The following is a 13,612-nucleotide window of genomic DNA, read 5'->3' as shown; positions in this document are numbered from 1 at the left end:
GCCCACGGCATATGTTCTAGTTGGCTTAGCTATTTTATCATGATTTTTTTTCATTATGATCTGTGCTTCTTCTAAATTCTTACGAATTATATTATATCGACTTATGCTTGCATCCATAACATCCTTTAGAGGATTTGATAAATTAGTTGTAGGCTTTAAGATGTGGAAAGGCGTTCGGGCCGGGATACCGTACAGTGCCTCGTGCGGTGTCATTTTAAATAGACACATGATACGAGTGATTAAGTGTGCTTAGTACCGCAGGTATGGCAATGTCCCAGTTGGGGTCTGCCCCCCCTAGGGTGACCCTTAAAATGTTTTTTTAAACCTTACGATTTGCCCTTTCCACTAGCCCATTAGACTCTGGTGATAGATCATGGTATTGATTTTCTTTATACAAAGAATTCGCACAAGGAGTTAAGGAAATGATTATTGAACTCCCCGCCCGAGTCTGAGATAATGATGTGTGGAATTCCTGTTTACAAATGTAGCACTCGTAAAACTTCCTAGCGCACTCGAACCGCGGTTTTTGTTTTAAGCGCTATCAGTTCTGTATATCGAGGTCAAAGCGTCTATAATTACTAGGAGGTGCTTATTTCCTCTGTCTGACTCGTAAAATCCTGTTAATAAATCTAAATGTACTCTTTCAAAGGGTTGATTTGGCACGGGTAAGCCCCTAGGCTGACAGGTGTCTTCGTGTGCCCTTTGTATTCTTGACAAGTGCGACAATTTGCTATGTGCTTTTTTATATCTGTAAGCAATCGTATGCAATAAAATAAGGATTTGGCTTTCTGTGACATCAAGGTATAACCCGGTGTCCGTGCAGTGGATTTTCATGCAACCACTTTAAGACAGTGGGGTATGAGTGAGATAGGCACCACCACCTGGTTGTTATTCAACTGCGGTGTGTTGCGGGTTTTCCTCGTCACGGATCTACACAGGATATTGTCCTGTAGGATATAAGTCTGCTGCTTATACTTTAGGTATTCTTTTTCCTTCGGATTTCCGTTTAACGCAATGATGATTTTTTCTATTGCGGATCTTTTCTTTGTTCCGTCTGTAATAGTTCAGCACTCCAGCCCAGATCTTCCTGTTCAGATATAGTTTTAACAACGGGCGTGGAGGTTGAGATATCTATTAATTCAGCTAATGGCTCGGTACAAGATGAAGAGGGGTTTGCGTGATAATGCGTCAGCAATGATATTTGCTTTCCCAGGTAAATACCCGATCCTCGCGCCAAAGTCCTGAATGATCATGTGCCACCGAGTTCGCTTGGGGCTGTGACTAAAGCCCTTTAAAGAAGGTCGGTTAGGGGCTTATGATCAGTGAGAACCTTGACGGGGTAACCGTATATTATGAATTTAAAATGCACGAGTGAATTAAACAAAATAGCGAGCCCTTCCTTTGTCTATTACTGCATATTTACTTTCGGAAGGTCTCAGTTTACTTGAATAAAAAAAGCTATAGGGAAAAACTGTTTATCATATTGTTGAAGCAATACCCCACCTACTCCTAGGTCTGAGGCGTCTGTTGCTATGAAAAATTCCTTACCGAAGTCAGGAAATTTCAAGATAGGAGAACTACACAATTCATCTTTCAATTTATCGAACGCCTGTTGATGAATTTCAGACCATACGAAATCTACGCCCTTTTTTATAAGATCGGTTAGGAGCGGCTATGATTGAGTAGTTGCGGATGAAGCGGCGATAGTATCCGCTGCATCCTAAAAATTGCTGTATTCCCTTGACGTTAGTAGGGTATCGGGAAAGTTACGGATAGCCGACACCTTATCGTGGACGACTTTAAGACCTTCACTAGAAACCGTGAAACCTAGATAGACAGTTCTGTTTTAAAAAAATTCACACTTTTATTTACTTACCCCCTTAAACATGCTGCTTAATCTTTGTAACACTAACTTCCAATTTACGTAAATGTTCTTCTAATGTTGGAAAAGATTACTCAAGTCATCCATGTAGGCATGTAGGATATCTCCCAACAAGTCTCCAAACACGATGTTTATCATACGAGTAAAAGTTATAGGAGCACAACGTAAAACAAAAGGCATACGCAAAAATTCATAATGTCCCCTGGCTGTGCTGAAGGCAGTGTATGGGATACTCTCTTGTTCCAACGGAATCTGATGAAATCCTTTTTTTAGTAAGTCTAGGCTTGTGAAATATTTATTCTGGCCTAGTAAGGATAGGATATCATCGGTACATGGTACTGGGAATCTGTCAGGGATTGTTTCTTCATTTAAACGACGAAAATCTACGCATACCGCCAAGTTCGATCTTTTTTCGGTACTACTATTAACGGAAAATTATAAGGGCTGTTGATTTCCTAATGACTCCTTCTTTTAACATTTTACCTACTTCCTCTGTTATCGTCATTCTGAAATTTCATAGGAAGTCGGTACGAAGGTACATAGATTACTTCTGTTTGTCCTTGAGCCTTATTTTTGATGCTCGATGACATCCGTTTTTCCTAAGGTTCCATCCGTAGTGGAAAAAACATCATGATATTTAGTTAACAGATTCAAAAATTTCTGCTGAATTTCTTCTTCTTGAATGTCCTTATTGATTTTGTTCTTTATAGATTGCAAAAGGGGTTCATCCGCGACTGATTGAGCGTGATTTATCTCAGCTACGGTAAGAATGCGATGTTTATAAACTTCGGCATCCAAGATATGTTGATTTTTGTGGATTACTAAAGTGGTATTCAAATGATTACAGACTTCGATGTTACATTGTTGTTGTGAGCCGACTGTATAAACGGCTTGTGTGACGGATAATCCGTGGTGTTTCAGAGTTTCGGAAAGGATTAATGTTTCAGATCCTGGCAAGGTTCTCTTTACACGCACTAATATATTTGAAGTTACGTTAGGCTCGAGAGTTTGCGTGCAAGCGATATTACGGGTGAGCGAGAGTTCTGTTGGGTTGCCATGTATTATTTTCTTGGTTCATGAGACAGGTGATTGGTTCCGTAATGTAAGTGACAACTCTGTCTGTCTCTTTATTATCTAAAACTGATTTTAGGGTATTAGAAGACCTATAGAATTTCCCTTTGATATACACGCCGTGTTTTGCAGGTGCTAAGATAATATTTTGAGTGCCCATAGACGGGTATCCGATAATTACTGCGGGATACATATTAATGTTTTGTACAACGACAAAGGTATCAGCAAACGTGCGCTTACCGCCACCTTGTACTGTACATGAGTTACGCCCACAACATTTAATTCATTATTCCCAATGCCTGAGAGCCTTATTCCGGACTTTTCTATAGGGAAATTTGAAAGAGTAAATGATGAGTCCTAAAATCCATTAAATTACGTGGGCTACCAGAATCAAAGAACAAAGTGAATGACTTATGGTCCAAATTTACTGCATGTAAGGTTGGTAGCAACTCGTTTTTGACTAATAATTGCATGAATTTGTTGCAAATCTACGGGAACCTGCACAGATTTTTTTTATTCGGCCGTGTGTTTCATAGGAAAATCAATTGTCTCACAATGATCTGATAAATGATTAAACTGATTATTTGATACAAAAGATGTTGATATTGATGACCCAACATCGCCCTCTCCCCCCTTGGAGTGAACTACGTGGTATTTGTTTTGTTTATCACACCCTGAAAATTCGCTTGCCCTTGCGAGTTCTGGCTAGACGGCCCAGGAACAGAGGTACCTGAAGCACGATTTGTTTGTTTCTGCTGTTGTGCAGAATTTCCGTTTGGTTGTTTCTTCTTATAGTACTGAGACCCTTCTTTCTATTTGCACTGGCAACTGGTTGCGTGTTTGTAGCATTCTGCTGTTGATTCCTCGAGTAGCAACGGTTATATGAATGAGTTGTTGAAACTATTGTGTATTGAACAAAAACGCGTCCGACAGTCTGAAATCATGTGACCTGGCGTTTACAGTTATAAACAAACCATCCTGCAACTTGATTATTATTATGTACCACATTTACTTGTTGTGGCTTGTTATCATTTTTTGCAAAAACTTGAATGAGCGAAGGATCTAGGTCGGTACTTTAGACTGTGTTTTTTGATTTGTTTGATACACATCTAATTCCGTACTGTCGGGCTGCAATTTTTCATCAAAAAACCGTACCAACGCTTCAGGAAACATTGCCAGTGATAGACGTAAGGTAGATCAAACGGATAAAATCTTACACTTTGATTTTTAGCACCCGCAACCCACCCGGAGTTACTTAAACTATCCTGTATTCATTTAGCCGGTCGGCAATTAGCGCCGCCCGCTCGACAACATTGAGCTGGGTCACGGAGGCTTGGTTAAGGATATTTCTCAATGCCAATACTACATCTAAAGCCTCTTCACCCCCATACACGGCACGTAATCTAATTTTGAACTCGTCCCATGTAAGCGCCTCTTGGAAAGAAACCCCCCTTAGATACGCACTTGCGTCACCTTTTGCAAAGTCAATGAAGCTCTTGGCCTCCTGTAATTGTACTGCTGGGTCTGTGATGCTTTTTGCTTTTAAATGAGCGTCAACAGATGAGATCCATGCCTCAACATTTTGAGGCAGGAACCCATTGACCCGACCTTGAAAAGGGACAATCGCTGACCTCGCGCTAACGAGAGTCACCACGTTTTGGGGTTGCCAGCCGGACAGTAGGTTGCCATTTCGTATTTCACTTTTTTCTTATCACTTCTATTCCTTGCAATCCTATCAAAATATCTATAAGAGTACACTCCGACCACTACGTAAACGCATAAGCAATGTACTGTATAAGTGTGTTATAATAATAGGAAAATCCCCCAAAAGATACAAAAATACAGATATGATAAAATATTATACGGAGAATTCCTGCAAGAAACGGTTAATGACACGAGAAGAGAAAAAAAAAAATTAATCTGCGGGCGAGAACCTCGTAGTTGAAGATTGATTCTGTAATGAAGGAAGATTAATATGGCGAACAACTCACCCCCAGAATACTGGATGATCGACTCTTGATGAACAACACTTCACTGAGGAAAAGACCTGAATAGATAAAAATGGTACTTAGCTCCAGATTATATTGCGAAGGATTGTTGACATGGGATGACGTCTCAGTTCCTGTCTACGTCGCGTCGGAAGTCGTGATGACGTCACGGTCTTCTCTCGGTGCACGATGCGTGGGGAAGTCCAAGATTGATGACGTCACAGCCTCCGTCCTTGCACTACTGCGTCTAGCTGTACACTCTGCGTCCTTGCTCGTGAACGGGTGATGTTCCCTGTGTTCCCTTTTTTGTTTTCTTCTTTCCGTTTGATGTTCGATGCTGCTCTCGTCCGGTGTAGATTCTCGAAGATAAGTGACAACAGTTGCTCAAACGACGGTGTTAAATGCTTGTATTCTCTCGATGAAGGACATAGTTGCGTCTTCATAAACTGTTGCGTTGATTGAAGATCCCGTTTCCTCTGTTTAGTTTGATGTTGAAGGTGGAAGTTAGTTCTTGTAGACCCTTCGGTCGGCTGATATGGGTCTTGTTAATTATATTCTTCGTTATACGCTGCCACCACATCTAAATGCTTATCGCTTGGCGATAGACTTTTTGTGTTCTCTTACGACTGTCATTCGTAAGTATTTTTTGGTTCCTCTCATCTCCCTTGGATATCTTAGTAGAGAGGTTCTTTCTTGACTAGAGGAGATGATTCAAACAGGCAAGTTGAACAAGATAACAACTTTATCTGTAACTCCATACTAGGAGATGCAGCTCGGTCGGAAGGAAACCGATATGTTTGATCGTTGGCGTGGAACTGCCATTCTAAAGCATCGCGTCGATAGCGGAACATTAGCTATCTAAGCAATTCATATAAAAACACATACGTAGTCCGCCGGCTCGGAAGTTACAAGTTTCCGGCGTATGGTTAACAGGTCAACCGCTTCCCATGGAAGTTGTTGTGCAAAGTTATCATAAACATAAAAATGTTGACAAAGCTGTGAGCTAGATCAGGCTACTGCAGACAGCGCATAGCGTAATCTAGGTCTGCTTTGGTCACGTAGAACCCTCCTAATGCCATGACCCCAGGTCATTGGTTTTATATTTACAGATCTTGTAAATCTAATATATATGTAAATTATTACACATGCACCCTAATGTGAAAGTGGTGTACCTCCCACCCAATACCACATCGCTGATACGGCCAATGGACAGGGAGTAATAGCTAATTTCAAGGCTTACTACCTTAGAAGGATCATACGTTTTTGCTTTTGAGGGCCATAGAAGCTAACAAGGAGTTGACACTGAAGCAATTCTGGAAGGGCTACAACATTGCTGATGCAGTGAAAAATATTGCAAGTGCTTGGGACGAGGTGAAGACGACCACTTTAAATGGGGCCTGGAAGAAACTGTGTCCACAGTTTGTGCACAGTTTTGAAGGCTTTGACCAGGCAGAAGTACTCATCTGGAGAGAGCCTTGGCTTCTTTTGAGGCAGAAGACCCTAACGTTGCCAGTTTTGACAAAATAAAACGTGGAATGTTGGACTTAGTAACTTTCTACAAGGAGACCCTGAAGAGAAAGCAGACGAAGAGAAGTGTGCAGTCCAGGCTTGACACTTTCTTTCACAAGTCTCCAGTACCACCCACCTCCCACTCCTAGTCCTGGTAAGGAATTCTGAACTGTTTTACTAATTTATGTGTTTACATAGTGTACAATAAAAATAAAAGTGTTAATTTTTTAATGTAACAACTAAATGTAAGAGTAAATTGTAACTTCATTAATTTTCATCATTTGTAATTTTATTGCAGAAGTGGTGACAGTTCCAGAATTCCCCCCCTGTACTACCTGTGACAGTTCCAGATCTCCCTGTACTACCTGTGACAGTTCCAGATCTCCCTGTACTACCTGTGACAGTTCCAGATCCCCCTGTACCTGGACCCACCCTCTTTAGCAGCCCGTCCACCTGTACGTGTACAATCAGGCAAGCAATTTCATTTTTCTCATTTTCATGTTGGAAATTGTTTACACCCTACATACATACGTACACTAACTTACATAGTGGTACAATGTGTTTGATGTTGCATAACCTTATTATTTTTGATTTTCATTTCAGACACCTTTGATAGTGACAGCGACCCAGATGACCCTGAGCCGTTTCCATGGTTTTGATGCCTCGCCTATTCATCAGGTATGGAATCCTTAACAAATTTGTATAAAATGTTTTATAAATTGCTAATAGAAATTTTGATTAAAAGTGTATATGCTACAGTTACATCCACCTATATTTATGTACCCCTATCATTCTTTCCAGATCTAGATGTTCCCTCATCAGAGCCCAAATCAGTTGATACGAGTAGTATCACCTCTCCAACTCCTTCATGGTAAAAGAATTCTTCATTTTTATATTGTACATATTACAACACTACATATGTCAAACAGTAATAACATGTGCAGTAGTTACAGTAGTAAACTCTATCATTTTATATATTTTTTATCATTCCAGACTCCCAAGCACCTGCCCATCCCACTCCATAGCCCAGCACCCACTAACCTACCATATGCCCATCCAGTAAGCAAGCCAACCACTAGAATTTGGTAAGGACATTTTTTTTATTAATGTTTTATTATTACATATGTAATAACCATGCTATGTAGTAACATACATACTATAATCATATGTACATTATCATTCCAGACTGGCATGCACCTGTGACTTACATAAACCAGACCTCTACATAGCCTACATGTCTTCATTTTGCTGAAGGTAAAGAGTTCTCAGTTGTGTTTAATGTTTGCATACGTACAATAAATTTTGTACACTAAGTGGTTACATACTGTCCTTTAATATTAATTCTTCATTCTAGACTGCCCATCCATCCTAGCCTGTTATATGTGATAAAGCACACTGAAGTTAGGTTTGGAATGCATCCTTATCTGAATGCTCTACACCTCCATCTCCCACAACCTAGGTAACAGCTTTGAGACTTACTAAAAGTTGGTAAGTTATGTAAGGAATTTCTAAATTAAGTTTTTATACTACATGTTATATGTGATATTAAACCACTGTATGGTGCATATTACTGTATGTAACTTACTCTGCATAGAGGACTTACTGACAAAATTATTTTTTTTACATTCCAGAGTCCCCTGAATGATGTAGGCTATGGGGCCACATAAGACTTTGTCCATCCAGGGTTACATTGAACGACAACTTTAAACTAAAAGTAAGGAATTAATTAACATACATTAACTCTTTTAGTACTCTTGATATATCTACAGTAATTAACATATTGCATTCACGACTTTCTGTAGTGTATATTTTGTACACTAATTTTGTTACTTTTTTCCTTCCAGAACCAACACATTTTTCACACAACTCCAGGTTGTTACTAACACATTACAAGTGTCATCAAAGGATAACTACAAGTAGAAGCACCATTTTTGGATGGAAAAAACCCTTCAGGAAACTATATGTATCAAATGTAACATGTAGTGTAACAAAGTATGAGCAGTAAGGTTTTTACATACAGTATTACATACGTACATAACTTTTTTTTACAGGAATTTCCAACCAAGTTTGATTACATACATGTTATAAACCACTGCACGTATGGTTACTGTATGTAACTTACTAAACATACATACATGACTTAACTTTGATACTTTTTTGGTACATTCCAGAAACCCAGGACCCCCTCCATGATGCAGGCTATGGGGCCACATAAAACTTTGTCCAGGGTTACATACATAGCACGACAACTGTAAACTACTACTACAGTACTAAAGGTAAGGAATTATACATAGTAATTAACATACATTAAGTAAGTTTTATACTAGAAAAAAGTGACCAAGATCTCTCACATGGGATAAGTGATCAAGGTCCCTCATGGAATTACACTCCCTGCTGAACAGGGGGTGTAGACCAATCATTTACAACATGCATACCAGTTGATATTAAACCACCCTTTTTTTTTTTTTTTCTATGGTGCATATTACTGTATGTAACTTACTATGCATAGATACTATTACTGACATAATTATTTTTTGTACATTCCAGAACCCCCTGAATAATGTAGGCTATGGGGCCACATAAGACTTTGTCCATCCCAGGGTTACATGCACGACAACTTTAAAAACTAAAGTAAGGAATTAATTCACATACATTAACTCTTTTACTCTTGATATAACTCAAAGTAAGGAATTATAAACTAAAAGCAAGGAATTAATTAACACACATTAACTCTTTTACTCTTGATATCTATAATTTACATATTGCATTCAGGACTTTGTGTAGTATTTTGTTTACTATTGTGTTATACTTTTAAAAACCTTCCAGAGCTACCAGACTGGGATTTTAGTGTACTCCAGGATGTTACTACCAAAGGATTACATAGTGTATAGTGTATAATATAGTGTATAATCTAACCTAAGGATTAGTAGTGTACTACATATTAGTGTATATTAAAGTCAACTAAGAACTTGGTAATACTTCAAGATTGTGCTTTATAGTGTCACAAGAGTATAATAAAGATTATATACCTTCAAGAACCATCCTTTGGCATTGAAATAACCACACTACACATCATGCAATACTTGCATGTCACACAGGTAAGGTCTCTTTAACTTTTTATTAGTTTAAGGCATATTTCCAAGTGTCGTTCCGGCTTACAACGATTTTTGGCTTACGACGCGCCTCAAGAACGGAACCCCCGCCGTAACCCTGGGGACTGCCTGTATAATGTGTTACCTGACCTGGGCTGGAGCCCCCTTAAAGAGACAATATAATATGAATGTATTTGTGCTAATAATAAGTAAAATTTCATCAAAGAAATTGTTATAGGTGAGAAAGCTTTGCAAAATGATGAAACGTAAATAGACAGAGGTGAATAATGGGAAGAGAAGGGAGGGAATTGTCTAAATTGAAATGTCTGTAAATCGCTAAACTAGAATATATAAATGAAAATGTTCTAATAAAGAAATCTTTATGGACAAGAAATGGTGAAATGAAAATATCCAGGCGTAAATAATGGAAAGAGAAGGGAGTGACCATTGTACAAATCGTGTATAAATCATGTATGGAATATCTCCAAGCAACCTTCAGTTTCACGTAACTAACTGAAAGGTATCGAAATATCCTAAAACCACCTTCTAGTCCCACCCCTTGGGCATCTTTCAGGGACCTACCCTCAATTATAATGTAATATTGTAAGATATATAGGGCAGCATTATGAAGTGAAAACAAGTCAGTGCAAATATCAAACAAATAGCATGATAAACAGAACAGAAATAAAAGGTTGAAATAATATAACACGATTATAAAACAAATGAGGAAAAGGAATATATGTAAGTTAATTAATGCATGAATCCCCCAAATTCTCCACTCGGTCCTATCGCAATGTAGGGTTAATAATGCAACATGATTGGTTAAATACATATACCCTCCGAAAACCCCATTATTTCTCTCACTTCGGAGTCAGTGTCTGAACCAAAAGCTCCCCTATAACATGGCGTATTCGCAGTACTAGTATTGGTGCATGGCAGTAGAATTCGGTGTCGTAATAGTAGTATTAATAGGCGGATTTTGGCGGTGTAACGGCTCCATTATCAGTTTATTTATTGCTTATTTCAGCTTGTATTTCATGTTCCAAATGTCATAAATAAGTGGAAATAACACAATAACACGACAAAATCTTCCCCCAAGTGTTTTACCCCACCCATTACCCCGCTTTCCTATCGGTTCCCCTTAACCTCTTAAGAGTTTTAAGGCATAATTTCCCAAGTGATTTACCCCACCCAAAACCCTGCGGAATAGTTATATAGATCTACCATACTACACTACAAGTATGATACAGTAATTATTAATATCAGCTAATTCGGAGGTTCATTGCGTTCTGAAGTATGATAAGTAAAAAAATTAATCATGGAAAGAGAATCTGATCATATGATAATTCGTTATAAATTTTAAAGAAAAGTCGTAGATATTTTGTGGAAATAATCATGAAAAATATAATGATTAAGTTTTGGGAGTTTGTTTTATACCTAAATTGTGTAGAAATGTTTGATCTTTCACGTGGAAGCAATAATTTTGCTATAAATATGTTTGCTAATGAGCTGTAATTGATATGTTGATGTTTTGTATCATAGCCAAGCAAGCTAGCAGCGTCGGGTTTGCGTTTTCTTTGAGATTCGTCATCTGTCGACCCAATGGCATTAACTACGTTTTCTATGATTGGCGCGTTTTTTTTTTTTTCATGAAATTTTTCCCGAAAATAACTTACTATGACACACCCAGCGCATCTTCTGTGCACTTACAAAAAAAAAAAAAAAAATTATTGACGCCCCACACATCATCAGATCACGAGAGGGTTAAGTACATCGAACTGTTTGAGTTGTTGTGAACCTTTTTCTCTCATGTATGGATTCAAGAGTTTTCTTACCATTTTATTTGTGTGAACTCTTTTATAAGATTTATTATTATTTCATCAGTGATGTATGTTAATGAGGTTTGTATCTTCTTTGACAGGAATTCTGTCAGCCTTTGTGAGCCAAACAATTGCCAGTTCTGATAAGCCCTTCTTGTGTTTTACGAAACGAAGAGACTGTTCTGTAGAGCGTGACTTTTTAATTTGTGGAATGAACATGTCTGGTTTCGAAGAGAGGTGTTTCATTCTCTGTTTCATTTGTGGGTTTATTTGAGTTAGCTAGGTCTTGTTTTGAACAGTTCGTTTTCTATGTATGGAGTTCAATTGGGAAATCTTGGATTAATCTATTTTTTTTCTATGATAGATTAGATAAAGCTGAGAAAACAATGTTCAAGCTGGTAATGACTATTATTGTGCATCAGCAAGAAGGATAAAACTCGGGCCCATATCTTTGATATGCTGTCAAATAACTGTAGATGAAATTGAAAGAAAATTATTTAATAAAACTACTGGGCATGAAAGAACATATTTTATTGTTGTTTTCACACTGATAGAATTATTGGTAATGAAGCTCTTAGTACAATGACATCAAGTGAAAATAGCAAAAGGAATAAATTTGTTCACACAAACATAAACTCCAACGCAATCTATTAACATAACTAATAATTTAGTTCAGAATGAAATGCATTCAAGTCATATTTTTACTTAAAAACACATTGTATACCGAAAAATTACCTTGTCCCATAATAGTAAAATAGACAGTCCGTGGTTATAAGTGGACTCGGTTAATGGCGATTCAGTTTTATGGCGCTTGTCTAGCACCATGAAAGCTGCAATTTATGGCGCTATAACACACAGAGTTCCAGATATTGACGCCATAAGGGGCCAATAATATGTATACGATATACCATAGTATACGCTAGACTAACTCTTGTCAGTGTTATGCCATTTCTCTTTGTACTGAATTGGCATACGTTAATCTGTACTGAACCTAGAGAATTGGCTGATTTTAATAATTACTCTACTGCATATGCATAGAGTAGATATATAGTGTAGGGTAGGCTGCCATATATGTAAGGATAGTACTGATTAGCCTAGTGTAAGCTAGGCTATATTCGTGATACAATTTTTCCAACAAAATGATGGGTTTTTTGGAACCTAACCCCATCATAAGTCTGTAGATTAATAGATGCGAGCCCATCCCCTCTCGAGGAAAGGGAGGGCGGTCCTGACAATAAAACAAAACCCATTGGTTTTATTAGCCTTTTATTGTCTCTGACACTGTGTTCATCCAAACCCTTTTTGAATCAATGATGCTATCCATGTCCATTAATTCGAAAGGCCCAGAAGTATGGCAGTTGAACATCACATATGCTCAACAGGTCAAAGGCATGGGACTCCTTCCTTTGCTCTACATGACCAGGAATGAGGCCCAGGTGAATTGAACTACCAGTCTATTCAGAGATTTACTTAGAATCCTTCCACCAAAAAGTAGGTCTCCATATGTAAAAACCGAAGGTTTGTATTTGTTTAGGAAGAAACTATAAACATTTTTAAGTAATTTGTTTTTTTCTAAAGATACAAACCTGAAGGTTTTCACCCCTGTATTACTGGAACCCAAAAGGATTTTCACTATATTCATTTTTATTTATATATGTATATATTATTCTACATTTTGGTGGGCTAGAGTTAAATGTGAATTAATTGCCAAGTCGCAAACAGCGCATATGCAAATACATTAATCGAGGAAATACTGTAATATGATATTTTCATTTTTCTATGGACCATGTATGCCCATTATTCACGGAAAATTCATTGTATTTTTCACCGAGAAATATTCACAAATTACTGTATTTTCATATTTTCATGACTAAATGCACTTTTTATGATAAAACTTAAAATACTCGGTTTCAAGCAATTTCATAGAGGTTTTTATGTTTTAATTATCAAAATAGGCAGTTCTAAGTATTTGTGGTAATGGCATGTGAGTGATGGTAATTCCTTTACTTACTCCTATTAACCACCAGTAACCCCATTTCCAACGTGCACTAAAAATAATCCTTCATAAAAAGCTCTGGTTCATATGACTGAAAAAAATTAGAAGAACCTGCAACCGGCATCTCCATTATAATTTTCAATGTCATTAAATTGAGGCTAAACCCAACTCCAATATATCCAAAAATAGAACCTTTATTTCCCCCAAAACTAACATGATAATACAAAAAGGAAAATGAATTGAAAAACCTTAGA

This window comes from Macrobrachium nipponense, chromosome 47 (genome assembly GCF_015104395.2).
Source record: "Macrobrachium nipponense isolate FS-2020 chromosome 47, ASM1510439v2, whole genome shotgun sequence".
NCBI classification, from domain to species: domain Eukaryota; kingdom Metazoa; phylum Arthropoda; class Malacostraca; order Decapoda; family Palaemonidae; genus Macrobrachium; species Macrobrachium nipponense.
The sequence above is the reverse complement of the archived record's forward strand: the minus strand, read 5'-3'. Positions refer to the sequence as shown.